Source organism: Daphnia pulicaria, chromosome 1 (assembly GCF_021234035.1).
Source record: "Daphnia pulicaria isolate SC F1-1A chromosome 1, SC_F0-13Bv2, whole genome shotgun sequence".
NCBI lineage: Eukaryota > Metazoa > Arthropoda > Branchiopoda > Diplostraca > Daphniidae > Daphnia > Daphnia pulicaria.
Window position 1 is genome coordinate 17,693,561 of NC_060913.1, and position 27,298 is coordinate 17,720,858.

The 27,298-nt window shown below is 52.2% G+C and overlaps 1 long non-coding RNA gene across 1 annotated transcript; it reads left to right on the forward strand.

Annotated features, from left to right (window-relative positions):
* The first annotated feature begins 8,465 nt into the window (after window positions 1-8,465).
* On the forward strand, window positions 8,466-10,918 carry LOC124321300. The gene is made up of 9 exons (XR_006914241.1): window positions 8,466-8,778; window positions 8,839-9,186; window positions 9,251-9,335; window positions 9,406-9,589; window positions 9,659-9,775; window positions 9,854-10,246; window positions 10,335-10,448; window positions 10,509-10,729; window positions 10,788-10,918. It is a non-coding gene; the product is annotated as an uncharacterized LOC124321300 (long non-coding RNA).
* Window positions 10,919-27,298: the final 16,380 nt, after the last annotated feature.

Consider the following 27,298-nt stretch of genomic DNA (forward strand, 5'->3'; position numbering starts at 1 on the left):
CGAGTGTAATCTCTTCCGACTTCGAGAAACAGATACCGCAATCAGCAAAGAAGGAAAAATCAATAGAAAACCTCAATCTCATAACAGCATGTGGGGATCCAATGCCAAAAGTTAAAACAGTAGAACTGCAAGTGAAATTACACTCGGTGGATAGCGACCCGATTAAAAGCAACTTACACGTAGTACCAAATTTAGCGGTTTGTTGCATCTTAGGAATGGATTTCATAACAAATCTAGAGTTTCGAATAAACACCGCCAGCAGGCGGATATCATACAAAAATAACGGCAAACAGTACCACATCGTGGCCAAGGTATCAGAAATTCAACCATGCCAAGTATGCGTCATTATACATCAAAAACTCGAAGAAGAAATAAAAGAATTGATCGGAAAAACAGAAATCAGAAAAGAAGATCTTCAAAAAGTACTGGAAAGAAATAAACATAAATTCGCCACTTCAGATTCGGACTTCGGCGAAGCCATTGGAGAAGAACATAGCATTCCGACAGTGGGCCCTCCAGTATATATACCACCAAGACGCCAGCCACGAGTGATGTTGCCGGTTATAGAAAAACATGTAGAAATGATGTTAGCAAACGATGTGATTGAAGAAAGTAAAAGTCCGTACAGTTCACCAATCCTATTAGTGAAAAAGAAGGATGGAACAATACGATTCTGTGTCGATTTCAGATTCGTAAATGATGTAACAATCAAGGACAAATTCCCAATCCCTAGTATTGAAGCAATAAAAGACGACTTGAAGGGAGCAAAATATTTCTCGACGCTTGATTTCATCAGTGGATACTGGCAAATACCAATAAAGAAGGAGGATAGGCACAAGACAGCCTTCACAACGCAAAATGGTCATTACCAATTCAAAAGAATGCCATTTGGTTTGACCAATGCACCTCCATGCTTCCAAAGAATTATGACTGGAATTCTGAGGAAAGTTATTGGGAAATTTGCATTAGTATACTTGGATGATGTGATCATATTCTCGAAAACAGAAGAAGAACACATCAAGCATATCGAAGAAATATTTTCCCTCATCGCAAAATCAGGGATGAAACTAAAACTCTCCAAGTGCTGTTTCTTCGAATTGAGTGTACTATACCTTGGACACATAATCTCAGAAGAGGGTTCCGCGACAGACCCAAAGAAAATTGAGGCAGTAAAAAATTACCCTGTACCAGAAAATAAACAGCATGTAAAAAGCTTTCTGTGATTTGTTGGATTTTACAGAAAGTACATAAGAAATTTCGGCAAAATCGCCCACCCACTCACAGAACTGACTAAAAACGACGTCGATTTTGTGTGGGGCACTGAACAAGAAAACGCGTTCCAAAAACTTAAGCTCAAATTGACTACGGCACCCATCTTAGCACACCCGGATTTCACGGAGGAATATATAGTGCAAACCGACGCGTCAGGATACGGCGTTGGAGTAGTATTGGGACAAACCCAATGGGTGGAAGGCAAGAGAAGAGACGTAGTAATTGCATACGGATCCAAACATCTGACTGACACTCAGGCAAGATGGAGCACACTCGACAAAGAACTATATGCAATAATTTACGCGCTAGAAAAATTCCACACATACCTTTACGGTCCAAAGTTTACAGTATATACGGATTGTCAGGCATTGGTGAAGATATTTAAAAACCCATTAAAAAATGAAACGGCCAAAGTAACACGGTGGGTCCTACAAACACAAAAGTATAATGTGGAAGTGAAGTTTCGCAAGGATCGGCAAACGCAAACGCAGACGGATTAAGTCGAATTCCACTCCCAACAAAGACGTATCTCCCTCCACATGTGACAACGGCGCCAATCTGTCTCATTGTGGAGAGTCTTACAACAGAACAAGGAAAAGATGCTTACTGCAAGGCAGCCCGGGAGACGTACGATAAACAAGCAAAGAGATTCGCAGTAAGGGAGGAGGTGTATCACAAAATACAAGGCAACACTAAAGGAAAGAAATCAGGTAAAAGAAGTACCCTCAACCCACCCAATTACGATTTGGCTACAGACCCGCAAGAATCGGATTCAGAAGAAGAGCAATTTACGGTGTTAAACAACGGATTATTAGCAACCAGTTACGGAAAGATACTAGCCCCAGAAGCGCTAAGAGAAAAAATCCTATTCAGATATCATGACGACCCATTGGCAGGCCATTTAGGGACAAAGAAAACAATAGGCAGAATACGCTGCAGGTATTTCTGGCCTGGAATGATTAAAGAGATAAAAACGTACGTAAAGAAATGTGCAATCTGCGAAAAGAGAAAAGCTTTAGGGTCAAGTAAAGCACCACTTAATCCCATAACACCTCCGGATAAGCCATGGCAATTAATGGCAATGGACATTCAAGGACCAATGGACCTGACAGAAAAAGGAATCAAGTATATACTCGTGATGGGCGAGTATTCAACAAGGTATATGATAGCAGCGGCTATGAAAGATCAAACGGCGGATAGTGTCCATGAGGCGTTCAGAGATAAAATCATCTTAACGCATGGAGTACCAGAAGAAGTACTGACGGACCAAGGTACAAATTTCTTATCAAAAACAATGGACGATTTTTACAGTCAACTGGGTGTAAAAAGAAAGAAAACGACTGCGTACAGACCCTGCTGTGACGGATTAGTCGAAAGATTCAACCGTACTTTGACAGACATGTTGGCCAGCTATCTGTCAAAAGGACGGACGAATTGGGACGACTACATTTCACATGCGACATTCGCGTACAACACGTCGGTACACGCCAGCACCGGATATACACCGCATTATTTAATGTATGGAAGAGATGCAAGAGAACCAGGAGACGTTCTAGCACCGGTAAGAAACGAACTCATAACGGATCCAAATATGGCAAGAGACCGGCAAGAGACCGCCTAATGGAAGCCCAAGAAATTCAAAAACAATACTACGACAGAAAAGTGAAAACAGCAAAGACATACGACGTAGGCACCAAAGTAATGATAAAAGTGGACGAAGATATCCCAGGAAAATTCAACATGAGGTGGAAAGGACCGTATACAGTACTAGAAAAGAAATCGGAAGTGAACTATAAATTGCTGACGCCGAAAGGAAAGGAATACGTGACGCATGTGGATCGAATGAAAAAGTGTAACAGTGAAAAACCAACAGACAAAATTGAAAAAGCAGCTTCAGAAGCAACCGGAACGAGAGTGAGTGAAACCCTCACAGCTGATAAAAATTTGACTGTCGTGGAATCACGCACTCGAGCGCCAGTTGACAACAACCCAAACAACAGGATACACACAAACGAAAATCAGAATCAAGAAGCAGCAACGGCGGCCGCGACGGGAGCAGAAGAGATGACCGTAGCGTCAACAAAGGCTACGGCAAAATCTAATGCTCAAGTAACGGCCACCAAAAACCCGCCACCTGTAATAGAGAATGCAGCACAAAAGAGCAAAGGAGATTCAACGGCGGCCACGACGAGAGCAAAAGAGATGACCTTAGCGTCATCGAATGCTAAGAAAAAATCTGATGCTCGAGCAGCAGCCACCAAAAATCCGCAACCTATAATAGGGAATGAAGCACAAGAGAGCAAAGGAGATTCAGCGGCGACAGCGACTGTAACACAAGCAAGAGTCACAGCTTCAAAAACTGCTGTGACAAATGCTGGTACTAAGGTCGCAGCGCCAAGAAGAATACTCACGCGAGAAGTCATCTTCCCAAGAAAATACAAGGATTTCGTCGTACAAACAAGAAGAAACTAGAGGAACAACAGAAGGAAGGATATCGAAAAAAAAAATAAAATAAAAAAAAAAAAAAAAAAAAAAAACAACAACAAAAAAAAGGATCACATCCCTCCTCTCTGTACCTTTAGTGTTGAACAAGTATTTCACCAATCAATACAAATCTGCAACGCCTTCCCTTAAAGATGTTCTTCGTACTACTCATCATTGGAGCGAGTTCTCAAACGACGGGAGGAAACAACATTACCGTATGCGACTGCGGACGCGCAGAAGTAATCGGCTTGATGGACATCAACCTACCCTCGTATTGCGACGATAACATCACTTCAACCCAATCGGTGATAGAAGCGTATGATTTTTATGTAACGGAAGAACCACACACCGTGTGGAGCGCAGATTTATGCATGACATGGCGAAAAACAAGGACAACGTCTGGATATTTTTTTGGCTCATTCGACACAATCGACACAATGGTCACGTCCGTGACTACGGCAGACGAGTGTAGGCAACTAGTTAAAAGTCATGTTTGCGATGGCAACAAGATGACAGAGCTAAACGAAAATGCTTACGAATTCAAAGGAAACCCTACACAAAAAGGCACCTGGATGCAAGAGGTAGTCGAAACTAAAAAGAACTGCGCAACAAAGAAGATAAAACTACATAGAGATTGTCTTACCTGCCCTGTGATGTCTCCGTTCGGCGTGTTGACAAACAAAACGGACGAGACATCAGTAGTATCCCGCGACGTCACCATCATCTGGGAGACACCGACCCTACAAAAAGACGAAAAATGTAAATTAAAGAAAGTAATATGCGCAACAGGGACCGCGACAAAACAAGACGACGGATCATTCAAGCTAGTAGATGAAATAAACCAATTGGAATTTCACTATGAAGACAAAACGTATGAATTCTGCAATCACACGTTTCACAAATTAGCAAACTTAAAAAACGGATATATCGAGCTGCCCAACAGAGCGAAAAAAGAGGGCATGCAATTATTTAACCGTCAACACGGAATGTGTTTGAGCTTTCAGACACTAGAATTGGATCAGTGCAGGCCGGTGGATGAGCAATGGTATAAAATCTCCCAAACGCTAGTCGTGCAATATTTTAAAAATCCAACTTTTTGCATGGGCTTTTTCGACCACAAGTTACAAAGAATAAAAGAAAGTTGCGATAAACAAAAGTTGCCCTACATAGGCGATTCAGGACGCAAGAACTACAGACCAATAATACCCCTTGTTTGGAATCCACAAACGAAAGCACTAACAGACGGTGTTTATTGTTTGGAGGCCTACGAAGACAAGCGAGTAAAGGCGGTAAATTGCTCACCCACAAAAACAAACCAGCAGTGGATATTCGAACCCGAGAGGAGGAAAACAAGTGGCAAAACAGAAGAAATTGGACCACTGTTGGCTCAACATCATCAATATATCGAAGATAAAACACTAGAAAGAGAAAACGCACTGCTGAAGGAAATAAAAGAAATATACTGCGGCAACTTACAGCTCAGAAAATATACGACACAACTACTGGCAGAAAATAATGGATTGCAGGCAGCTATGGCTAACAACTTACCTATTTGTAGTCGATTGAAACCAAACGGAGTGCACTTGATAATTCAACAATGTGAAGCGAAGAATGTCACCATTCGAGGACAGAAAACGAAGTGCGGTTTCGAGCCTCGATTCGACAATTATACTGTCGGTCGGGATGGCTATTCGCTCCACCCATTCCAAGAATGCTTCTGGAAGGACCAAATAATTAATTTAAATGGTCATTCGTATTCCTGGAATAGCACATCTGAGAATTATACAAGAGTATATCCAACCTACCACCTGGCAACGATCAACTTACAACAAAAGTTCCCAGATCTCGATGACAACGAGCTGGAGTATCAACTACTGCAACACAAAGCCTACGAAACGAGCGAATTCGAGCAACAAAATGTTATAAACGAGCTGATAACAAGGATCCACGAAGACAATGGAGAATCAATTTCAGAGATCACATTAAATAAACACGCTGAGTCGCGATTTTGGAGCCTGAGCAACTGGACCACATCATTAAAAACGAGCTTAATATCAGCAACAGTGATCATCCCGATAGCATCATTTGCCTGTCTGGCATTGGCCTATTTTAGACTAAAGCAGATAAAGCATCAAAAAGAGCTAACAGAGTTCGCCCTACGGCTTCAGGCAAATCAACTGATGAGCCCACCGTAAGCAACAGACCAAATGTCCGAATATATATGTATCGATTAATCGTTAAAAAAAAAAAAAAAAAAAAAAATTCACCCATCAAGCATCATCAACACACAAGCCTATCATAAGAAAAGTCAAAGAAAGAAAGAAAAAAAGACAGAGTCAAAGCAACTGCAGCACAGCGGCCATCACAAAAAGGGAGGGACCGGCCGCATAAAATCCCAAACCCAACGCCATTGGCCCGCCCACAGCCAATGAGCATCGACGGCAAAGGAAAAAGTTAAGCCCAACCCCCTTCTGTGAGCAACACACAGGCCATACGATCGCGCCGTCAAAGACGGACGCATATAGCAACATACGATCTGACATAGGTTAACGGTTGCAACACTCATCATTCGAAGAATATATATATATAGCAGCATATCAGTTGCACATCCCGTAGTCATATGCCAGATAACTAATTAACACGCAGAGTGTCGGATTCAAATAGCTCGAACGCCTACGCGGCATCAAACAGCTGCAAACAAATAGCCAAATAAGCCAGTCAGCAAAAAGTCGGTATATAAAGACGAACGCCTACACATTAGAACGAGTCAGTAAGAAAGCAGCAGCGCATCGGCCAACAATAGACATCGCAACAGAAAAGATTTTGCCAAAAATGATGAGACGCGACCCAGCAGAAGAAAGAGCCGAAGAAGAAGAGCTGCACGGACCCGGATACAACTTGCGGCCACGCTCAAGGTCGGCGAGCGCGGACGAGGCGGCACGAAAAAACAAATACAAGGTATTAACGGTCATTCACGCACCAGAAATTCTTAAGACACCAACCTATAGAACGCGGACGGAAACGATGGTGACACGAAGAGAAGAAGCCCCAAAAGAGACACGGCAAGACGGAGGAAGCAGCCAAGCAGGCCCAGGAAATGAAAACCTAGCCGAAGAAATAATTCAAGAATGGGAAGAATTTTGCAGGACGCTAAGCAAGAAGAAAAATCAAGAAATTCAAGAGTCACCAGATTCACCAGAAGGACCGCCGTCCGGCGTGCGCGTTCAGCCGATCAAGATGAAAAGAACATCCGGATATACAACAAACAAGGAAATAGAAGATCGGATGAAAGAACAAGAAAATTGGGAGCTGACTGAATCATCTCCGGTAGTGACGGTGAGTCACGACCGCCCACAGTCAAGAAGAGGTGAAGAAAATCAACAAGAAAAGGACTACGATCCAGAAAATAGGACTCTGCCGAGTTACCTAAAACAACTTAGGCGTATATTGTTGCGCCTACGGGAGGCAGCAACAGCCGCCCGCCGAAATCTGGACCAAATCAGACGACTCGCGTACGATGGCGATATCGTAGAAAACGGAATCCAACAGCTGGTAGGAGAGCAGGAGATGGACACCGAGGACGACGAGTAACCAAGTATTGTACGTGTAATGATAAGAAGGTCATTGCATTCCCCCCCATGTTTAACCGTAGTAACAAATAGAACGGACACATTATTAACTTGTCCTATTGATTAAATGCATTTTTATACTCCATTTTCCTATGGATTTAACGCATTTTATACTCCATTTTCCTATTGATTTAACGCATTTTACACTCCATTTTCCTATTGATTAAATGCATTTTTATACTCCATTTTCCCATAGATTTAACGCATTTTACACTCCATTTTCCTATTGACTAAATGCATGTTTATACTCCATTTTCCTATTGATTCATTGCATTTTTATACTTCATTTTTGTCCTATTGATCCATACATTATACCCGAGAAGAATTTTAGCTTCGCAGGACCATTCCGTTCGGCTGTACTTAAAGTAAACGCGTCTTGAAAGAGTTTTATTAGAGTTTTTCTGTTGCTTTTGCTTTTTCAGCAGAATTCTCAACTTTCTATTTTTTGGTCACGAAATAATCGGATCTATTTTGAAATTTTTAAGAAACTTACATTGGCCGTTTTTTATTTTGATATCAATGAATTCCATTCGAATTTTTTACAAGCAGTAAATCTTTGTTTACATTTTCGTATTACGTTAATTTTTAACACACGATGTTTGGAATGTTAAATTGCTGAAAATAATTATGATGTGTCAACATAATTCACTAAAACACACCTAATTAAACTTATGATAAAGCTTTATGTATTCTCCCGGATTCGAACTCTAGTTCATTGATGTCGTATGCCACCGCTATACCTCTAAGCTAGAGATCCCTTCAAAACAAGTCACAGTAAAGTAGAAAAAACAAAGAAAACGGCAATTTGAAACGAATGGTAGCTAAACAAAGCAATACTTTGGTACAATAAGCTAAATAGCATTAATCAACAAAAAGAAACAGGGCTTACCTTTATGTACATTTAGGATATTTAGAAGTATTTTTGTTTTTATTTTTGCCTCATCGCCTCATGAGCCGCAATGATAAAATGTTCATAACTGAATCTAACTTTTTTAACATCTTATTTATTTTGAAGAATATATCTGTCAACTGATTTGTTTTTTAAATATTTTTGGTTTAGTGCGCTCTATAGCTATATGCTGATTAGTCCCATTCGGCGTGCTTGTTGTTGACGTTTTTGCAATTTTCAACAGTCGTCTGCTGTAGTTTTTCTCAGTTTAACCAGAGTTGTCGCCAATTGATAGCTGTCAGAATGCTTGATTATATTCTATCCAAGCTAATTTTTATGGTGAAAGTTTTCTTCGTAAATTTGTTAGTTGTGTTTCTTTTAATGTTCTAATCGACTGTCGTTTGTCTTTGTTTTCTAATGAATAATTATGTTTGTGAAACAGACGATATGTTTTCATTTCTAAGAAACTTGGTGTAGACGTCTGTTTTTTCCTAATTTGGAAAGGTAAGAATTGTTTATTGTGCTAGAACAAATATTTTTAAATTATTATGTTTCTTATTATAGGTATTCCTCAAACTTGGTGATCAGCTCTAACCAAGTTTTCACATTAAAAACTGTTTGACTGAAAAGATGTTTTTCACTGGAGGAGCTGGGTATATCGGAAGCCCCTGTGTAGTTGAGCTGTTGGAAATGGCTTTGTGGTTATTTCTTGCGAGAAGTTTGTCCACTCTATTAATGGAGAAAAATGCACTGCTCAGCGACTGCCTCTGCTCAGTTTCCACTATGTGTTCAGCAGATCCCCCAGAAACTGCATCTTCAACAGCAGATCTGTCAGCTTCAGGTTGAGCTGCAGCTGGCGTTCCCTTTCCAGCTAATATTGACTGCTTCTGGAAGTGATAGCATTCAGCTAAGGTAAAAACTGTTTTTTTTTGTATGAGGACAAATTTTTGTTATAATTCTGCTTCTTTCCTTTCAGCCGAGTAATAAAAGTAAGAACCTTAACATTTCCACGGAATCAGTCGTTGCAAAGGTTTCACTATACAATAGCGACGAAGTTAACGGTAATTTTTCGTCAAAGCGTTTTGATGTGTCACGGCGCGAAAAATAATTCTCTATTTTGAAAATATCTAGAAGTTAAATCTCAAGAACAGAGCTGAGAAACGCCCAATTGATATTTCTCCCAGCAAAGATCTATCAAGTAGTTCATTCAGGGCTGAGAAAGAAAAGTTAAAGTTGCAAGAGGAGCTGTTGTCTTCGCTGTTGTCTTTATGCAGTTGAGCTTATGTCTCAAGTTGAGTCAGCCTACAAAGATTGGGTAAGATCCCATTTCAGATTGTTGAACAGGACGGTATAATTATTCCTAAATCATTGTTTATTTTTCCAGGCAAGTTGAAACGTACACCAAGCATAAAGAAAAGTTAGAGTTGCACGTTCATGAGTACACACTCTAAGTGGAAGAGCTCAACAGCACTATTTATCGACATCAGCAGCCATAAAACTCGTTTGTAAACTTTAAGAAAACGGTTTATTTACAATTTGTTAAAGGAAAATGACCACAATAACTTTATTTGGTCAACAGGAAAACATTGAAAAGACCAAGGAGCAAAATTCAGCTACCAAAAAAATATCAGCTATTTTAGAACTAACTAAGCTCAAGCCAAATCAATTCGAAGAGCTGCGTCGTCGCTTTGAAGACAAAGAACGAGTTAAAACTAATAAGAAGGCGTAAATCTCCAATCGATGGCAAAACAAAATTCATTTTTGTTCTCTTGAAGCCTCGTTCCCCTTTGGAAGGTAGTTTGCACTCAGCCGAAATTGAGCTGGAGTTGATCCGCGTTCAGCTGGAAGAGGAAGCTCGCTTAGATTTTGAACTTCAACTCTCCAAAGCCAACCAGGATTGTGTGTCATGAAAATCCAAGTAGGCCTAAGAATATAACTGCACTTTTCACACCGAAGAGATCGAAGAAATCAGGTAGGACGTCTAAATTTCCCCTCCGATTTGATGAAAATAGTTCGTGATTCATATCCTGTTGTTTGTTGGGCGCAAATTTCACATCCAGGTGACTAAACTGGAAAAACAGATCAGCGCAAGGATCTCCAAATGCTCAGGTTTGGAGAAGAGCACGTCACGTTTACAGAGTGAGGTAGACGTTCTCATCATCGATTTGGAGAAGGTAATTCATCAAACCACTAAAGAAAAGCGAAGTTTTGTAATTGAAACTTGATCAATCCAGGCTAATAGCACCGCCCGAGAGTTGCAGAAGCGCAGCAAGCAACTGGAGCTCATTAACATTGAAATCAAATCCAAGTTGGATAAGATTGAGCTGACTGTCCTATACGACGCTTCCCAGAGAGATATCGTAACAAAGCGACAGAGATTTCCCGTTTGACTCACGAACTGGACAAAACTCGCGAACAGAAAGATCAGCTGACCAGCGAAAACAAGAAATTGGAGGTAAATTCATATTTTCCGAGTTTCACTTTTTATTTCCTGACAAAATTTCCTTTACTAGATAAGATTGCTGAGCTGAAAAGCCAGTACTCAACAGCAGATTCCATGAGTTAGACGACAAGGTTTGGGTGAAACGAGCTTTCTTAGTAACAAGTCCCTCGCTAAAATTTTTGAACTTTACGAATTTCACTCATAGTAAACTTGGTTGTTGATTTCGTTTTAATGTCATGTAACTCTCGAGATGTTATTGCAAATAAATGGAAAATAAATTATTTGTCATTAAAAATGCTGTGTGAATATTAAAACTTATTATCGATAAATTAAGTTTAAAAAACTGGATATTGATTCGATTTTATGACAATAATAAAACGGAATTAAAATGGTCCGACTTACAGTTTTATTTCAGTTTCAAAACGGAAACAACAGCGTTTTTTACTAATTAGAAATCCGCTTTTACGAATGGATTTCGAACGCTTTTTGCATTGATTTGAAATGTTTAAATCTCGTTTCCGCACGGAAAAATTCTTCTCGGGTACCTCGTCTTATTCTAGTATAGCTTTCGTCCTACTTTTTCCCATTTTTACGCCATTTTTTTTGTTTTCTTTCAAAAAAAAAAAAAAAAAAAAAAAAAAGAGATAATAATAATAATAATAAGACACACGCGAGCGTAGGAATTTATTCAAAAAAAAATAATAACAAAACAAAAACAAAAATCAGAAGCAAAAACTTTTATTTATCGAAGGCGGGAGAGTACAAGGGGCATTTTCTTTTAGCCAACGAAAAATAATAAAAGGCTAGACAACGAGACTAGTTGTCGCGATGAGGCGGGAGCAGCCGGTACTGGTCGTCCTGATCCAACGTCTCCAGATGGGCATCCATGTCCCTACGAAAAGCACAGTACGCAGCGATACGCTCCTGCGTAGTATAGCCTGAATAAACAAAATAAAAGAAAAGAAGATTTTATGAATGGAATAAACAATTTAAAAAGAAAAAAAATAAATAGAGGACTTACTAGTTAAAAGAGTAGCCAAATAATTGGCTTCCAGAATGTGCTGGGTCTCGAAGTCATATGGCTCGGCCGGGCTCGACGAACCCGGAGACGAAACCAATGGAGACCTAGAGCCAGCACCGGACGAACGGCCGGCCACCAGAGTGGGCGGCCAGATGGGAACGAGCGCCGGCATTTCACCTGCGCTTTGCCCCCTTCCTGACGGAGACGCGGGCGGGGGCTGGGGCACCACGGTAGCCACGTACGGCCGAAAGGCAGAGCGCGCCGGGCTAGTCGGCCGCACAAACGACTCGACAACAGACGGGACGGAACGGCCACCAACCGGGACACGCAAAGGCACGCCGCAACTCTTCCGAGCCGTCGGCCGAGAAGGGCCAGTACGGACAGCCGCCGGAGACACTACGGAAGCAGTTTGGCCGGGCGGCCGAACGTAGCCAGAAGGGCCAGCGACCGGAACAATGCGGGGAGATTCGGGACGAACCCGAATAACGATCGGAGGAACCACCGACACTGGTGGCACCTGGGGATTCCCCGGATTCGAACTTGCGGAAGACTCCGCATAGATAACGCGTTTGAAGCGTTTAGGGCGTACCATTTTTCGAATTTGAGATTCGAATAAAAGATCGTATAAATAACAAACAAAAAAAAAAAAAAAGGAATACATTTACACTAGGCTTCCCCCTATAGACATATAAATCCAAGAAACAGGACGCACACCAATAACATGTAACACAATGCTAAAAAAAAAAAAAAAAATGTATTTTGTCCTACTACAAAGCTTAAGAAATAGAAATATTAATCAAAGAGGATGACAATATAGAGCACATTGTATTTCAAATTGTTTACGCTACATACATATTACCCTTCATTCAGCTTCAATAATGGACCTACTTTCCATTACGACCATGTTATGACCATGTTATGTCCCATGATGACCATGTTATGTCCCATGATGCCATTATAGGGAGTCGAAAAATCCTGAAGCCGTCAAAGGCGAAGGAACAAAAAAAAAAAGAAGGCGATGTCATTTAATCAAAAGGCGAAATATTGAAACCAAATTCTGGACGGATCTCGTCAAAACGCGCAAGAAAAAGAAGCAAAAGAGCCAACGCCGAGCCAGTGTAACCAAAGCGTACCAGTCGCGCATACGTAACACTGCAGTAGCCGGCGGGCAGATAAATTCCGATGAAAGTTTCAAGGCCACCCCATGCATATGTATTGTACAGCGCCGTAGAAGCTGTGAAATTATCGTACATTACCTGTTTAAATGTTTCTTTCAATGCATTCTATTAACCGATCCTTAGCTTAGCTTAATATTTTATTTGCACGGGAGTGCAAATTTAAAGGGGGGAGTGTGTAAGGATCGGGTTAACTCACCGCTCTGGCAGAGAGTAGTACCCGAACCCAGCCACGGGAGGGCACCCGCAACCAGCAAACAAGCGGCGCATCTATAGCACCAACAGCCATAAGCGCGCAATTCAAAAGACGTCTGCGCAAACGAGTCCGTTGAGCAAATAGGATCCGCTCACGGACACCGTGATGCTGACTCACGGAAGGTATCTGGTGCCGACACCGTGAGGCTGACCCACGGAAGGTATCCAGTGCCGACACCGTGAGGCTGACTCACGGGAAGTATCCATTGCCGACACCCTGATGTCGACACACGGGAGGTATCCATTCCCAACACCGTGATATCGACATCAGCCAGAGTATCAATCCCAACACGGCAATAACGGCAATAAAGAGATCAATCTACGACGCTGACTTCTGCCTTGACCAGTATAAAAGCCCCCTTGTTTCCCTTGTATAAGCAGTCTCCTCCGAGCAGGCCTTCAAGCTGGTAAACTCTTTCTCTCTTATTATCCTGATATTGAATATTCGCATTCGTGTATTTTTATGTTAAATCTCGTGTATTCAAATACAAACGTCATCCTCTTACAAGTCGTTGCGTCTCCATTTCTTACAAGTAAAGTAAGGCTGGAACGAGCCTTACACGTGCATTGACGGGCTCTGGCGTGCACTGGCGTGCTCTGGCGTGCACTGGCGTGCTCTGGCGTGCACTGGCGTGGTCTGGCGTGCATTGACGTGCTCTGGCGTGCATTAACGTGCTCTAGCGTGCACTGGCGTGCTCTGGCGTGCACTGGCGTGCACTGGCGTGCTCTGGCGTGCACTGGCGTGCTCTGGCGTGCACGTGCACTGGCATTCTCTGGTGTGAATTGGCGTGCTCTAGCGTGCACTGGCGTGCACTGGCTTGCTCTGGCGTGCATTGACGTGCTCTGGCGTGCACTAGCGTGCTCTAGCGTGCACTGGCGTGCTCTGGCGTGCACTTGCGTGCTCTGGTGTGAATTGACGAGCTCTGGCGTGCACAGGCGTGCTCTGGCGGGCACTGGCGTGCTCTGGCGTACATTGACGTGCTCTGGCGTAAATTGAAATAATCTGGCGTGCAATAGCGTGCTCTGGCGTGCACTGGCGTGCTCTGGCGTGCTCTGGCGTGCGCTGGCGCGCACTGGCGTGCTCTGGCGTGCTCTGGCGTGCACTGGCGTGCTCTGGCGTGCACTGGCCTGCTCTGGCGTGCTCTGGCGTGCACTGGCGTGCTCTGGCGTGCACTGGCGTGCTCTGGTGTGAATTGGCGTGCTTTGGCGTGCACTGGCGTGCTCTGGCGTGCATTGACGTGCTCTGGCGTGCACTGGCGTGCTCTGGCGTGCATTGACGTGCTCTGGCGTGCACTGGCGTGCTCTGGCGTGCACTAGCGTGCTCTGGCGTGCACTGGCGTGCTCTGGCGTGCATTGGCGGGCTCTGGGGTGAATTGGCGTGCTCTGGCGTGCACTGGCGTGCTCTGGTGTGAATTGGGGTGCTCTGGCGTACTCTGGCGTGCTCTGGCGTGCACTGGCGTGCTCTGGCGTGCACTGGCGTGCTCTGGCGTGCACTGGCGTGCTCTGGCGTGCACTGGCGTGCTCTGGCGTGCACTGGCGTGCTCTGGCGTGCACTGGCGTGCACTGGCGTGCTCTGGTGTGAATTGGCGTGCTTTGGCGTGCACTGGCGTGCTCTGGCGTGAACTGGCGTGCTCTGGCGTGCTCTGGCGTGCACTGGCATGCTCTGGCGTGCATTGCTTTCTCTGGCGTGCACTGGTGTGCTCTGGCGTGCACTGGCTTGTTCTGGCGTGCACTGGCGTGCTCTGGCGTGCACTGGCGTGCTCTGGTCTGAATTGGCGTGCTCTGGTGAGAATTGGCGTGCTCTGGTGTGAATTGGCGTGCTCTAGCGTGTACTGGCGTGCTCTGGAGTGCACTGGCGTGCTCTGGCGTGCATTGACGTGCTCTAACGTGTTCTGGCGAGCACTGGCGTGAACTGGCGTGCTCTGGCGTGCACTGGAGTGCTCTGGTGTGAATTGGAGTGCTCTGGCGTGCACTGGCGTGCTCTGGCGTGCACTGGCTTGCTCTGGCGTGCATTGACGTGCTCTGGCGTGCTCTGGCGTGCATTGACGTGCTCTGGCGTGCACTGGCGTGCTCTGGCGTTCACTGGCGTGCTCTGGCGTGCACTGGCGTGCTCTGGCGTGCACTGGCGTGCTCTGGCGTGCATTGCTTTCTCTGGCGTGCACTGGTGTGCTCTGGCGTGCACTGGCTTGTTCTGGCGTGCACTGGCGTGCTCTAGCGTGTACTTGCGTGCTCTGGAGTGCACTGGCGTGCTCTGGCGTGCATTGACGTGCTCTGGCGTGTTCTGGCGAGCTCTGGCGTGAACTGGCCTGCTCTGGCGTTCACTGGAGTGCTCTGGTTTGAATTGGAGTGCTCTGGCGTGCAGTGGTGTGCTCTGGCTTGCACTGGCGTGCTCTGCCGTGCACTGGCGTGCTCTGGCGTGCACTGGCGTGCTCTGGCGTGCACTTGCGTGCTCTGGCGTGCACTGGCATGCTCTGGCGTGCTCTGGCTTCCTCTGGCGTGCACTGGCGTGCTCTGGAGTGCACTGGCGTGCTATGGAGTGAACTGGCGTGCTCTGGTGTGAATTGGAGTGCTCTGGCGTGCATTGACGTGCTCTAGCGTGTACTGGCGTGCTCTGGAGTGCACTGGCGTGCTCTGGCGTGCATTGACGTGCTCTGGCGTGTTCTGGCGTGCTCTGACGTGAACTGGCGTGCACTGAAGTGCTCTGGTGTGATTTGGAGTGCTCTGGCGTGCACTGGCGTGCTCTGGCGTGCACTGGCGTGCTCTGGCGTGCTCTGGCGTGCTCTGGCGTGCAATGGCGTGCTCTGGCGTGCAATGGCGTGCAATGGCGTGCTCTGGCGTGCACTGGCGTGCTCTGGCGTGCTATGGTTTGCTCTGGCGTGCGTTGACGTGCTCTGGCGTGCGTTGACGTGCTCTGGCGTGCACTGGCGTGCACTGGCGTGCTCTGGCGTGCACTGGCGTGCTCTGGGGTGAATTGGCGTGCTCTGGCGTGCACTGGCGTGCTCTGGTGTGAATTAGCGTGCTCTGGCGTGCACTGGCGTGCACTGGCGTGCACTGGCGTGCACTGGCTTGCTCTGGCGTGCACTGGCTTTCTCTGGCGTGCATTGACGTGCTCTGGCGTGCACTGGCGTGCTCTGGCATGCACTGGCGTGCTCTGGCGTGCACTGGCGTGCTCTGGCGTGCTCTGTGTGAATTGGCGTGCTCTGGCGTGCACTGGCGTGCTCTGGCATGCACTGGCGTGCAATGGCGTGCAATGGCTTGCTCTGGCGTGCATTGACGTGCTCTGGCGTGCTCTGGCGTGCATTGACGTGCTCTGGCGTGCACTGGCATGCTCTGGCGTGCATTGCTTTCTCTGGCGTGCACTGGTGTGCTCTGGCGTGCACTGGCTTGTTCTGGCGTGCACTGGCGTGCTCTGGTCTGAATTGGCGTGCTCTGGTGAGAATTGGCGTGCTCTGGTGTGAATTGGCGTGCTCTAGCGTGTACTGGCGTGCTCTGGAGTGCACTGGCGTGCTCTGGCGTGCATTGACGTGCTCTGGCGTGTTCTGGCGTGCTCTGGCGTGAACTGGCGTGCACTGAAGTGCTCTGGTGTGAATTGGAGTGCTCTGGCGTGCACTGGCGTGCTCTGGCGTGCACTGGCGTGCTCTGGCGTGCACTGGCGTGCTCTTGCGTGCACTGGCGTGCACTGGCGTGCTCTGGCGTGCAATGGCGTTCTCTGGCGTGCAATAGCGTGCAATGGCGTGCTCTGGCGTGCACTGGCGTGCTCTGGCGTGCTCTGGCTTGCTCTGGCGTGCATTGACGTGCTCTGGCGTGCACTGGCGTGCACTTGCGTGCTGTGGCGTGCACTGGCGTGCTCTGTTGTGAATTGGCGTGCTCTGGCGTGCACTGGCGTGCTCTGGCGTGCACTGGCGTGCTCTGGTCTGAATTGGCGTGCTCTGGTGTGAATTGGCGTGCTCTGGTGTGAATTGGCGTGCTCTAGCGTGTACTGGCGTGCTCTTGAGTGCACTGGCGTGCTCTGGCGTGCATTGACGTGCTCTGGCGTGTTCTGGCGTGCTATGGAGTGAACTGGCGTGCTCTGGTGTGAATTGGAGTGCTCTGGCGTGCACTGGCGTGCTCTGGCATGCACTGGCGTGCTCTGCCGTGCACTGGCGTGCTCTGGCGTGCACTGGCGTGCTCTGGCGTGCATTGACGTGCTCTGGCGTGCACTGGCGTTCTCTGGCGTGCACTGGCGTGCACTGGCGTGCACTGGCGTGCTCTGGGGTGAATTGGCGTGCTTTGGCGTGAACTGGCGTGCACTGAAGTGCTCTGGTGTGAATTGGAGTGCTCTGGCGTGCACTGGCGTGCTCTGGCGTGCACTGGCGTGCTCTGGCGTGCACTGGCGTGCTCTGGCGTGCACTGGCGTGCTCTGGCGTGCACTGGCGTGCTCTGGCGTGCACTGGCGTGCTCTGGCGTGCACTGGCGTGCTCTGGCGTGCACTGGCGTGCTCTGGCGTGCAATGGCGTTCTCTGGCGTGCAATGGCGTGCAATGGCGTGCAATGGCGTGCACTGGCGTGCTCTGGCGTGCTCTGGCTTGCTCTGGCGTGCATTGACGTGCTCTGGCGTGCACTGGCGTGCACTGGCGTGCTGTAGCGTGCACTGGCGTGCTCTGGGATGAATTGGCGTGCTTTGGCGTGAACTGGCGTGCACTGAAGTGCTCTGGTGTGAATTGGAGTGCTCTGGCGTGCACTGGCGTGCTCTGGCGTGCACTGGCGTGCTCTGGCGTGCACTGGCGTGCTCTGGCGTGCACTGGCGTGCTCTGGCGTGCACTGGCGTGCTCTGGCGTGCACTGGCGTGCTCTGGCGTGCAATGGCGTTCTCTGGCGTGCAATGGCGTGCTCTGGCGTGCACTGTTGTGCTCTTGCGTGCTCTGGCTTGCTCTGGCGTGCATTGACGTGCTCTGGCGTGCACTGGCGTGCACTGGCGTGCTGTGGCGTGCACTGGCGTGCTCTGTTGTGAATTGGCGTGCTCTGGCGTGCACTGGCGTGCTCTGGCGTGCATTGACGTGCTCTGGCGTGCTCTGGTGTGAATTGGCGTGAACTGGCGTAAACTGGCTTGCTCTGGCGTGCATTGACGTGCTCTGGCGTGCACTGGCGTGCTCTGGAGTGCACTGACGTGCTCTGTTGTAAATTAGCGTGCTCTGGCGTGCACTGGCGTGCACTGGCTTGCTCTGGCGTGCACTGGCTTGCTCTGGCGTGCATTGACGTGCTCTGGCGTGCACTGGCGTGCTCTGGCATGCACTGGCGTGCTCTGGCGTGCATTGGCGTGCTCTGGCGTGCTCTGGTGTGAATTGGCGTGCTCTGGCGTGCTCTGGCGTGCTCTAGCGTGCACTGGCGTGCTCTGGAATGCACTGGCGTGCTCTGGCGTGCACTGGCGTGCTCTGGTGTGAATTGGCGTGCTCTGGCGTGCAATGGCGTGCATTGGCGTGCTCTGGCGTGCTCTGGCATGCACTGGCGTGCTCTGGCGTGCACTGGCGTGCACTGGCGTGCTCTGGCGTGCACTGGCGTGCTCTGGCGTGCTCTGGCGTGCTCTGGCGTGCTCTGGTGTGAATTGGCGTGCTTTGGCGTTGTTTGGCGTGCACTGGCGTGCTCTGGCGTGCATTGACGTGCTCTGGCGTGCACTGGCTTGCTCTGGTGTGCATTGACGTGCTCTGGCGTGCAATGGCGTGCTCTGGCGTGCATTGACGTGCACTGGCGTGCACTGGCTTGCTCTGGCGTGCACTGGCGTGCTCTGGTCTAAATTGGCGTGCTCTAATGTGAATTGGCTTGCTCTGGTGTGAATTGGCGTGCTCTAGCGTGTACTGGCGTGGTCTGGAGTGCACTGGCGTGCTCTGGCGTGCATTGACGTGCTCTGGAGTGTTCTGGCGTGCTCTGGCGTGAACTGGCGTGCTCTGGCGTGCACTGGAGTGCTCTGGTGTGCATTGGAGTGCTCTGGCGTGCTCTGGCATGCACTGGCGTGCTCTGCCATGCACTGGCGTGCTCTGGCGTGAACTGGCGTGCTCTGGCGTGCACTGGCGTGCTCTGGCGTGCTCTGGCGTGCACTGGCATGCTCTGGCGTGCATTGCTTTCTCTGGCGTGCACTGGTGTGCTCTGGCGTGCACTGGCTTGTTCTGGCGTGCACTGGCGTGCTCTGGCGTGCACTGGCGTGCTCTGGTCTGAATTGGCGTGCTCTGGTGAGAATTGGCGTGCTCTGGTGTGAATTGGCGTGCTCTAGCGTGTACTGGCGTGCTCTGGAGTGCACTGGCGTGCTCTGGCGTGCATTGACGTGCTCTAACGTGTTCTGGCGAGCACTGGCGTGAACTGGCGTGCTCTGGCGTGCACTGGAGTGCTCTGGTGTGAATTGGAGTGCTCTGGCGTGCACTGGCGTGCTCTGGCGTGCACTGGCTTGCTCTGGCGTGCATTGACGTGCTCTGGCGTGCTCTGGCGTGCATTGACGTGCTCTGGCGTGCACTGGCGTGCTCTGGCGTTCACTGGCGTGCTCTGGCGTGCACTGGCGTGCTCTGGCGTGCACTGGCGTGCTCTGGCGTGCATTGCTTTCTCTGGCGTGCACTGGTGTGCTCTGGCGTGCACTGGCTTGTTCTGGCGTGCACTGGCGTGCTCTAGCGTGTACTTGCGTGCTCTGGAGTGCACTGGCGTGCTCTGGCGTGCATTGACGTGCTCTGGCGTGTTCTGGCGAGCTCTGGCGTGAACTGGCCTGCTCTGGCGTTCACTGGAGTGCTCTGGTTTGAATTGGAGTGCTCTGGCGTGCAGTGGTGTGCTCTGGCTTGCACTGGCGTGCTCTGCCGTGCACTGGCGTGCTCTGGCGTGCACTGGCGTGCTCTGGCGTGCACTTGCGTGCTCTGGCGTGCACTGGCATGCTCTGGCGTGCTCTGGCTTCCTCTGGCGTGCACTGGCGTGCTCTGGAGTGCACTGGCGTGCTATGGAGTGAACTGGCGTGCTCTGGTGTGAATTGGAGTGCTCTGGCGTGCATTGACGTGCTCTAGCGTGTACTGGCGTGCTCTGGAGTGCACTGGCGTGCTCTGGCGTGCATTGACGTGCTCTGGCGTGTTCTGGCGTGCTCTGACGTGAACTGGCGTGCACTGAAGTGCTCTGGTGTGATTTGGAGTGCTCTGGCGTGCACTGGCGTGCTCTGGCGTGCACTGGCGTGCTCTGGCGTGCTCTGGCGTGCTCTGGCGTGCAATGGCGTGCTCTGGCGTGCAATGGCGTGCAATGGCGTGCTCTGGCGTGCACTGGCGTGCTCTGGCGTGCTATGGTTTGCTCTGGCGTGCGTTGACGTGCTCTGGCGTGCGTTGACGTGCTCTGGCGTGCACTGTCGTGCACTGGCGTGCTCTGGGGTGAATTGGCGTGCTCTGGCGTGCACTGGCGTGCTCTGGTGTGAATTAGCGTGCTCTGGCGTGCACTGGCGTGCACTGGCTTGCTCTGGCGTGCACTGGCTTTCTCTGGCGTGCATTGACGTGCTCTGGCGTGCACTGGCGTGCTCTGGCATGCACTGGCGTGCTCTGGCGTGCACTGGCGTGCTGTGGCGTGCTCTGTGTGAATTGGCGTGCTCTGGCGTGCACTGGCGTGCTCTGGCATGCACTGGCGTGCAATGGCGTGCAATGGCTTGCTCTGGCGTGCATTGACGTGCTCTGGCGTGCTCTGGCGTGCATTGACGTGCTCTGGCGTGCACTGGCATGCTCTGGCGTGCATTGCTTTCTCTGGCGTGCACTGGTGTGCTCTGGCGTGCACTGGCTTGTTCTGGCGTGCACTGGCGTGCTCTGGTCTGAATTGGCGTGCTCTGGTGAGAATTGGCGTGCTCTGGTGTGAATTGGCGTGCTCTAGCGTGTACTGGCGTGCTCTGGAGTGCACTGGCGTGCTCTGGCGTGCATTGACGTGCTCTGGCGTGTTCTGGCGTGCTCTGGCGTGAACTGGCGTGCACTGAAGTGCTCTGGTGTGAATTGGAGTGCTCTGGCGTGCACTGGCGTGCTCTGGCGTGCACTGGCGTGCTCTGGCGTGCACTGGCGTGCTCTTGCGTGCACTGGCGTGCACTGGCGTGCTCTGGCGTGCACTGCCGTGCTCTGGCGTGCACTGGCGTGCTCTGGCGTGCACTGGCGTGCTCTGGCGTGCAATGGCGTTCTCTGGCGTGCAATAGCGTGCAATGGCGTGCTCTGGCGTGCACTGGCGTGCTCTGGCGTGCTCTGGCTTGCTCTGGCGTGCATTGACGTGCTCTGGCGTGCACTGGCGTGCACTTGCGTGCTGTGGCGTGCACTGGCGTGCTCTGTTGTGAATTGGCGTGCTCTGGCGTGCACTGGCGTGCTCTGGCGTGCACTGGCGTGCTCTGGTCTGAATTGGCGTGCTCTGGTGTGAATTGGCGTGCTCTGGTGTGAATTGGCGTGCTCTAGCGTGTACTGGCGTGCTCTTGAGTGCACTGGCGTGCTCTGGCGTGCATTGACGTGCTCTGGCGTGTTCTGGCGTGCTATGGAGTGAACTGGCGTGCTCTGGTGTGAATTGGAGTGCTCTGGCGTGCACTGGCGTGCTCTGGCATGCACTGGCGTGCTCTGCCGTGCACTGGCGTGCTCTGGCGTGCACTGGCGTGCTCTGGCGTGCATTGACGTGCTCTGGCGTGCACTGGCGTTCTCTGGCGTGCACTGGCGTGCACTGGCGTGCACTGGCGTGCTCTGGGGTGAATTGGCGTGCTTTGGCGTGAACTGGCGTGCACTGAAGTGCTCTGGTGTGAATTGGAGTGCTCTGGCGTGCACTGGCGTGCTCTGGCGTGCACTGGCGTGCTCTGGCGTGCACTGGCGTGCTCTGGCGTGCACTGGCGTGCTCTGGCGTGCACTGGCGTGCTCTGGCGTGCACTGGCGTGCTCTGGCGTGCACTGGCGTGCTCTGGCGTGCACTGGCGTGCTCTGGCGTGCAATGGCGTTCTCTGGCGTGCAATGGCGTGCAATGGCGTGCAATGGCGTGCACTGGCGTGCTCTGGCGTGCTCTGGCTTGCTCTGGCGTGCATTGACGTGCTCTGGCGTGCACTGGCGTGCACTGGCGTGCTGTAGCGTGCACTGGCGTGCTCTGGGATGAATTGGCGTGCTTTGGCGTGAACTGGCGTGCACTGAAGTGCTCTGGTGTGAATTGGAGTGCTCTGGCGTGCACTGGCGTGCTCTGGCGTGCACTGGCGTGCTCTGGCGTGCACTGGCGTGCTCTGGCGTGCACTGGCGTGCTCTGGCGTGCACTGGCGTGCTCTGGCGTGCACTGGCGTGCTCTGGCGTGCAATGGCGTTCTCTGGCGTGCAATGGCGTGCTCTGGCGTGCACTGTTGTGCTCTTGCGTGCTCTGGCTTGCTCTGGCGTGCATTGACGTGCTCTGGCGTGCACTGGCGTGCACTGGCGTGCTGTGGCGTGCACTGGCGTGCTCTGTTGTGAATTGGCGTGCTCTGGCGTGCACTGGCGTGCTCTGGCGTGCATTGACGTGCTCTGGCGTGCTCTGGTGTGAATTGGCGTGAACTGGCGTGAACTGGCTTGCTCTGGCGTGCATTGACGTGCTCTGGCGTGCACTGGCGTGCTCTGGAGTGCACTGACGTGCTCTGTTGTAAATTAGCGTGCTCTGGCGTGCACTGGCGTGCACTGGCTTGCTCTGGCGTGCACTGGCTTGCTCTGGCGTGCATTGACGTGCTCTGGCGTGCACTGGCGTGCTCTGGCATGCACTGGCGTGCTCTGGCGTGCATTGGCGTGCTCTGGCGTGCTCTGGTGTGAATTGGCGTGCTCTGGCGTGCTCTGGCGTGCTCTAGCGTGCACTGGCGTGCTCTGGAATGCACTGGCGTGCTCTGGCGTGCACTGGCGTGCTCTGGTGTGAATTGGCGTGCTCTGGCGTGCAATGGCGTGCATTGGCGTGCTCTGGCGTGCTCTGGCATGCACTGGCGTGCTCTGGCGTGCACTGGCGTGCACTGGCGTGCTCTGGCGTGCACTGGCGTGCTCTGGCGTGCTCTGGCGTGCTCTGGCGTGCTCTGGTGTGAATTGGCGTGCTTTGGCGTTGTTTGGCGTGCACTGGCGTGCTCTGGCGTGCATTGACGTGCTCTGGCGTGCACTGGCTTGCTCTGGTGTGCATTGACGTGCTCTGGCGTGCACTGGCGTGCTCTGGCGTGCATTGACGTGCACTGGCGTGCACTGGCTTGCTCTGGCGTGCACTGGCGTGCTCTGGCGTGCACTGGCGTGCTCTGGTCTAAATTGGCGTGCTCTAATGTGAATTGGCTTGCTCTGGTGTGAATTGGCGTGCTCTAGCGTGTACTGGCGTGGTCTGGAGTGCACTGGCGTGCTCTGGCGTGCATTGACGTGCTCTGGCGTGTTCTGGCGTGCTCTGGCGTGAACTGGCGTGCTCTGGCGTGCACTGGAGTGCTCTGGTGTGCATTGGAGTGCTCTGGCGTGCTCTGGCATGCACTGGCGTGCTCTGCCATGCACTGGCGTGCTCTGGCGTGAACTGGCGTGCTCTGGCGTGCACTGGCGTGCTCTGGCGTGCAATGGCGTGCAATGGCGTGCTCTGGCGTGCTCTGGCTTGCTCTGGCGTGCATTGACGTGCTCTGGCGTGCACTGGCGTGCTCTGGCGTGCACTGGCGTGCTCTGGCGTGCACTGGCGTGCTCTGGCGTGCACTGGCGTGCTCTGGCGTGCACTGGCGTGCTCTGGCGTGCACTGGCGTGCTCTGGCGTGCACTGGCGTGCTCTGGCGTGCACTGGCGTGCTCTGGCGTGCACTGGCGTGCTCTGGCGTGCACTGGCGTGCTCTGGCGTGCACTGGCGTGCTCTGGGGTGCACTGGCGTGCACTGGCGTGCTCTGGTGTGAATTGGCGTGCTCTGGTGTTAATTGGCGTGCTCCGGTGTTAATTGGCGTGCTCTAGCGTGTACTGGCGTGCTCTGGAGTGCACTGGCGTGCTCTGGCGTGCATTGACGTGCTCTGGCGTGTTCTGGCGTGCTCTGGAGTGAACTGGCGTGCAATGGCGTGCAATGGCGTGCTCTGGCGTGCACTGGTGTGCTCTGGCGTGCTCTGGCTTGCTCTGGCGTGCATTGACGTGCTCTGGCGTGCACTGGCGTGCACTGGCGTGCACTGGCGTGCACTGGCGTGCTCTTGCGTGCACTGGCGTGCTCTGGTGTGAATTGGCTTGCTCTGGCGTGCACTGGCGTGCTCTGGCGTGCATTGACGTGCTCTGGCGTGCACTGGCGTTCTCTGGCGTGCACTGGCGTGCTCTGGCGTGCAATGGCGTTCTCTGGCGTGCAATGGCGTGCTCTGGCGTGCACTGTTGTGCTCTTGCGTGCTCTGGCTTGCTCTGGCGTGCATTGACGTGCTCTGGCGTGCACTGGCGTGCACTGGCGTGCTGTGGCGTGCACTGGCGTGCTCTGTTGTGAATTGGCGTGCTCTGGCGTGCACTGGCGTGCTCTGGCGTGCACTGGCGTGCTCTGGCGTGCATTGACGTGCTCTGGCGTGCTCTGGTGTGAATTGGCGTGAACTGGCGTGAACTGGCTTGCTCTGGCGTGCATTGACGTGCTCTGGCGTGCACTGGCGTGCTCTGGAGTGCACTGACGTGCTCTGTTGTAAATTAGCGTGCTCTGGCGTGCACTGGCGTGCACTGGCTTGCTCTGGCGTGCACTGGCTTGCTCTGGCGTGCATTGACGTGCTCTGGCGTGCACTGGCGTGCTCTGGCATGCACTGGCGTGCTCTGGCGTGCACTGGCGTGCTCTGGCGTGCTCTGGTGTGAATTGGCGTGCTCTGGCGTGCTCTGGCGTGCTCTAGCGTGCACTGGCGTGCTCTGGAATGCACTGTCGTGCTCTGGCGTGCACTGTTGTGCTCTTGCGTGCTCTGGCTTGCTCTGGCGTGCATTGACGTGCTCTGGCGTGCACTGGCGTGCACTGGCGTGCTGTGGCGTGCACTGGCGTGTTCTGGCGTGCATTGACGTGCACTGGCGTTCTCTGGTGTGAATTGGCGTGAACTGGCGTGCTCTGGAGTGCACTGGCGTGCCCTGGTGTGAATTGGCGTGCTCTGGCGTGCACTGGTGTGCACTGGCTTGCTCTGGCGTGCATTGACGTGCTCTGGCGTGCACTGGCGTGCTCTGGAGTGCACTGGCGTGCTCTGGTCTGAATTGGCGTGCTCTAGCGTGTACTGGCGTGCTCTGGAGTGTACTGGCGTGCTCTGGCGTGCATTGATGTACTCTGGCGTGTTCTGGCGTGCTCTGGCATGCACTGGCGTGCTCTGGCGTGCACTGGCGTGCTCTGGCGTGCTCTGGTGTGAATTGGCGTGCTCTGGCGTGCTCTGGCGTGCTCTAGCGTGCACTGGCGTGCACTGGAATGCACTGGCGTGCTCTGGCGTGCACTGGCGTGCTCTGGTGTGAATTGGCGTGCTCTGGCGTGCAATGGCGTGCATTGGCGTGCTCTGGCGTGCTCTGGCATGCACTGGCGTGCTCTGGCGTGCACTGGCGTGCACTGGCGTGCTCTGGCGTGCACTGGCGTGCTCTGGCGTGCTCTGGCGTGCTCTGGCGTGCTCTGGTGTGAATTGGCGTGCTTTGGCGTTGTTTGGCGTGCACTGGCGTGCTCTGGCGTGCATTGACGTGCTCTGGCGTGCACTGGCTTGCTCTGGTGTGCATTGACGTGCTCTGGCGTGCACTGGCGTGCTCTGGCGTGCATTGACGTGCACTGGCGTGTACTGGCGTGGTCTGGAGTGCACTGGCGTGCTCTGGCGTGCATTGACGTGCTCTGGCGTGTTCTGGCGTGCTCTGGCGTGAACTGGCGTGCTCTGGCGTGCACTGAAGTGCTCTGGTGTGCATTGGAGTGCTCTGGCGTGCTCTGGCATGCACTGGCGTGCTCTGCCATGCACTGGCGTGCTCTGGCGTGAACTGGCGTGCTCTGGCGTGCACTGGCGTGCTCTGGCGTGCAATGGCGTGCAATGGCGTGCTCTGGCGTGCTCTGGCTTGCTCTGGCGTGCATTGACGTGCTCTGGCGTGCACTGGCGTGCTCTGGCGTGCACTGGCGTGCTCTGGCGTGCACTGGCGTGCTCTGGCGTGCACTGGCGTGCTCTGGCGTGCACTGGCGTGCTCTGGCGTGCACTGGCGTGCTCTGGCGTGCACTGGCGTGCACTGGCGTGCTCTGGTGTGAATTGGCGTGCTCTGGTGTTAATTGGCGTGCTCCGGTGTTAATTGGCGTGCTCTAGCGTGTACTGGCGTGCTCTGGAGTGCACTGGCGTGCTCTGGCGTGCATTGACGTGCTCTGGCGTGTTCTGGCGTGCTCTGGAGTGAACTGGCGTGCAATGGCGTGCAATGGCGTGCAATGGCGTGCTCTGGCGTGCACTGGTGTGCTCTGGCGTGCTCTGGCTTGCTCTGGCGTGCATTGACGTGCTCTGGCGTGCACTGGCGTGCACTGGCGTGCACTGGCGTGCACTGGCGTGCACTGGCGTGCACTGGCGTGCACTGGCGTGCTCTTGCGTGCACTGGCGTGCTCTGGTGTGAATTGGCTTGCTCTGGCGTGCACTGGCGTGCTCTGGCGTGCATTGACGTGCTCTGGCGTGCACTGGCGTTCTCTGGCGTGCACTGGCGTGCTCTGGCGCGCACTGGCATGCTCTGGCGTGCTCTGGCTTGCTCTGGTCTGAATTGGCGTGCTCTGGTGTGAATTGGCGTGCTCTGGTGTGAATTGGCGTGCTCTAGCGTGCTCTGGCGTGCACTGGCGTGCTCTGGCGTGCACTGGCGTGCTCTGGCGTGCACTGGCGTGCTCTGGCGTGCACTGGCGTGCTCTGGCGTGCACTGGCGTGCTCTGGCGTGCACTGGCGTGCTCTGGCGTGCACTGGCGTGCTCTGGTGTGAATTGCCGTACTCTGGCGTGCACTGGCTTGCTCTGGCGTGCACTGGCTTGCTCTGGCGTTCATTGACGTTCTCTGGCGTGCACTGGCGTGCTCTGATGTGAATTGGTTTTGCTCTGGCGTGCACTGGCGTGCTCTCGCGTGCACTGGCGTGCTCTGGCTTGCATTGACGTGCTCTGGCGTGCACTGGCGTGCACTGGCGTGCTCTGGCGTGCACTGGCGTGCTCTGGTGTGAATTGGCGTGCTCTGGCGTGCACTGGAGTGCTCTGGCGTGCATTGGCGTGCTTTGGCGTGCACTGG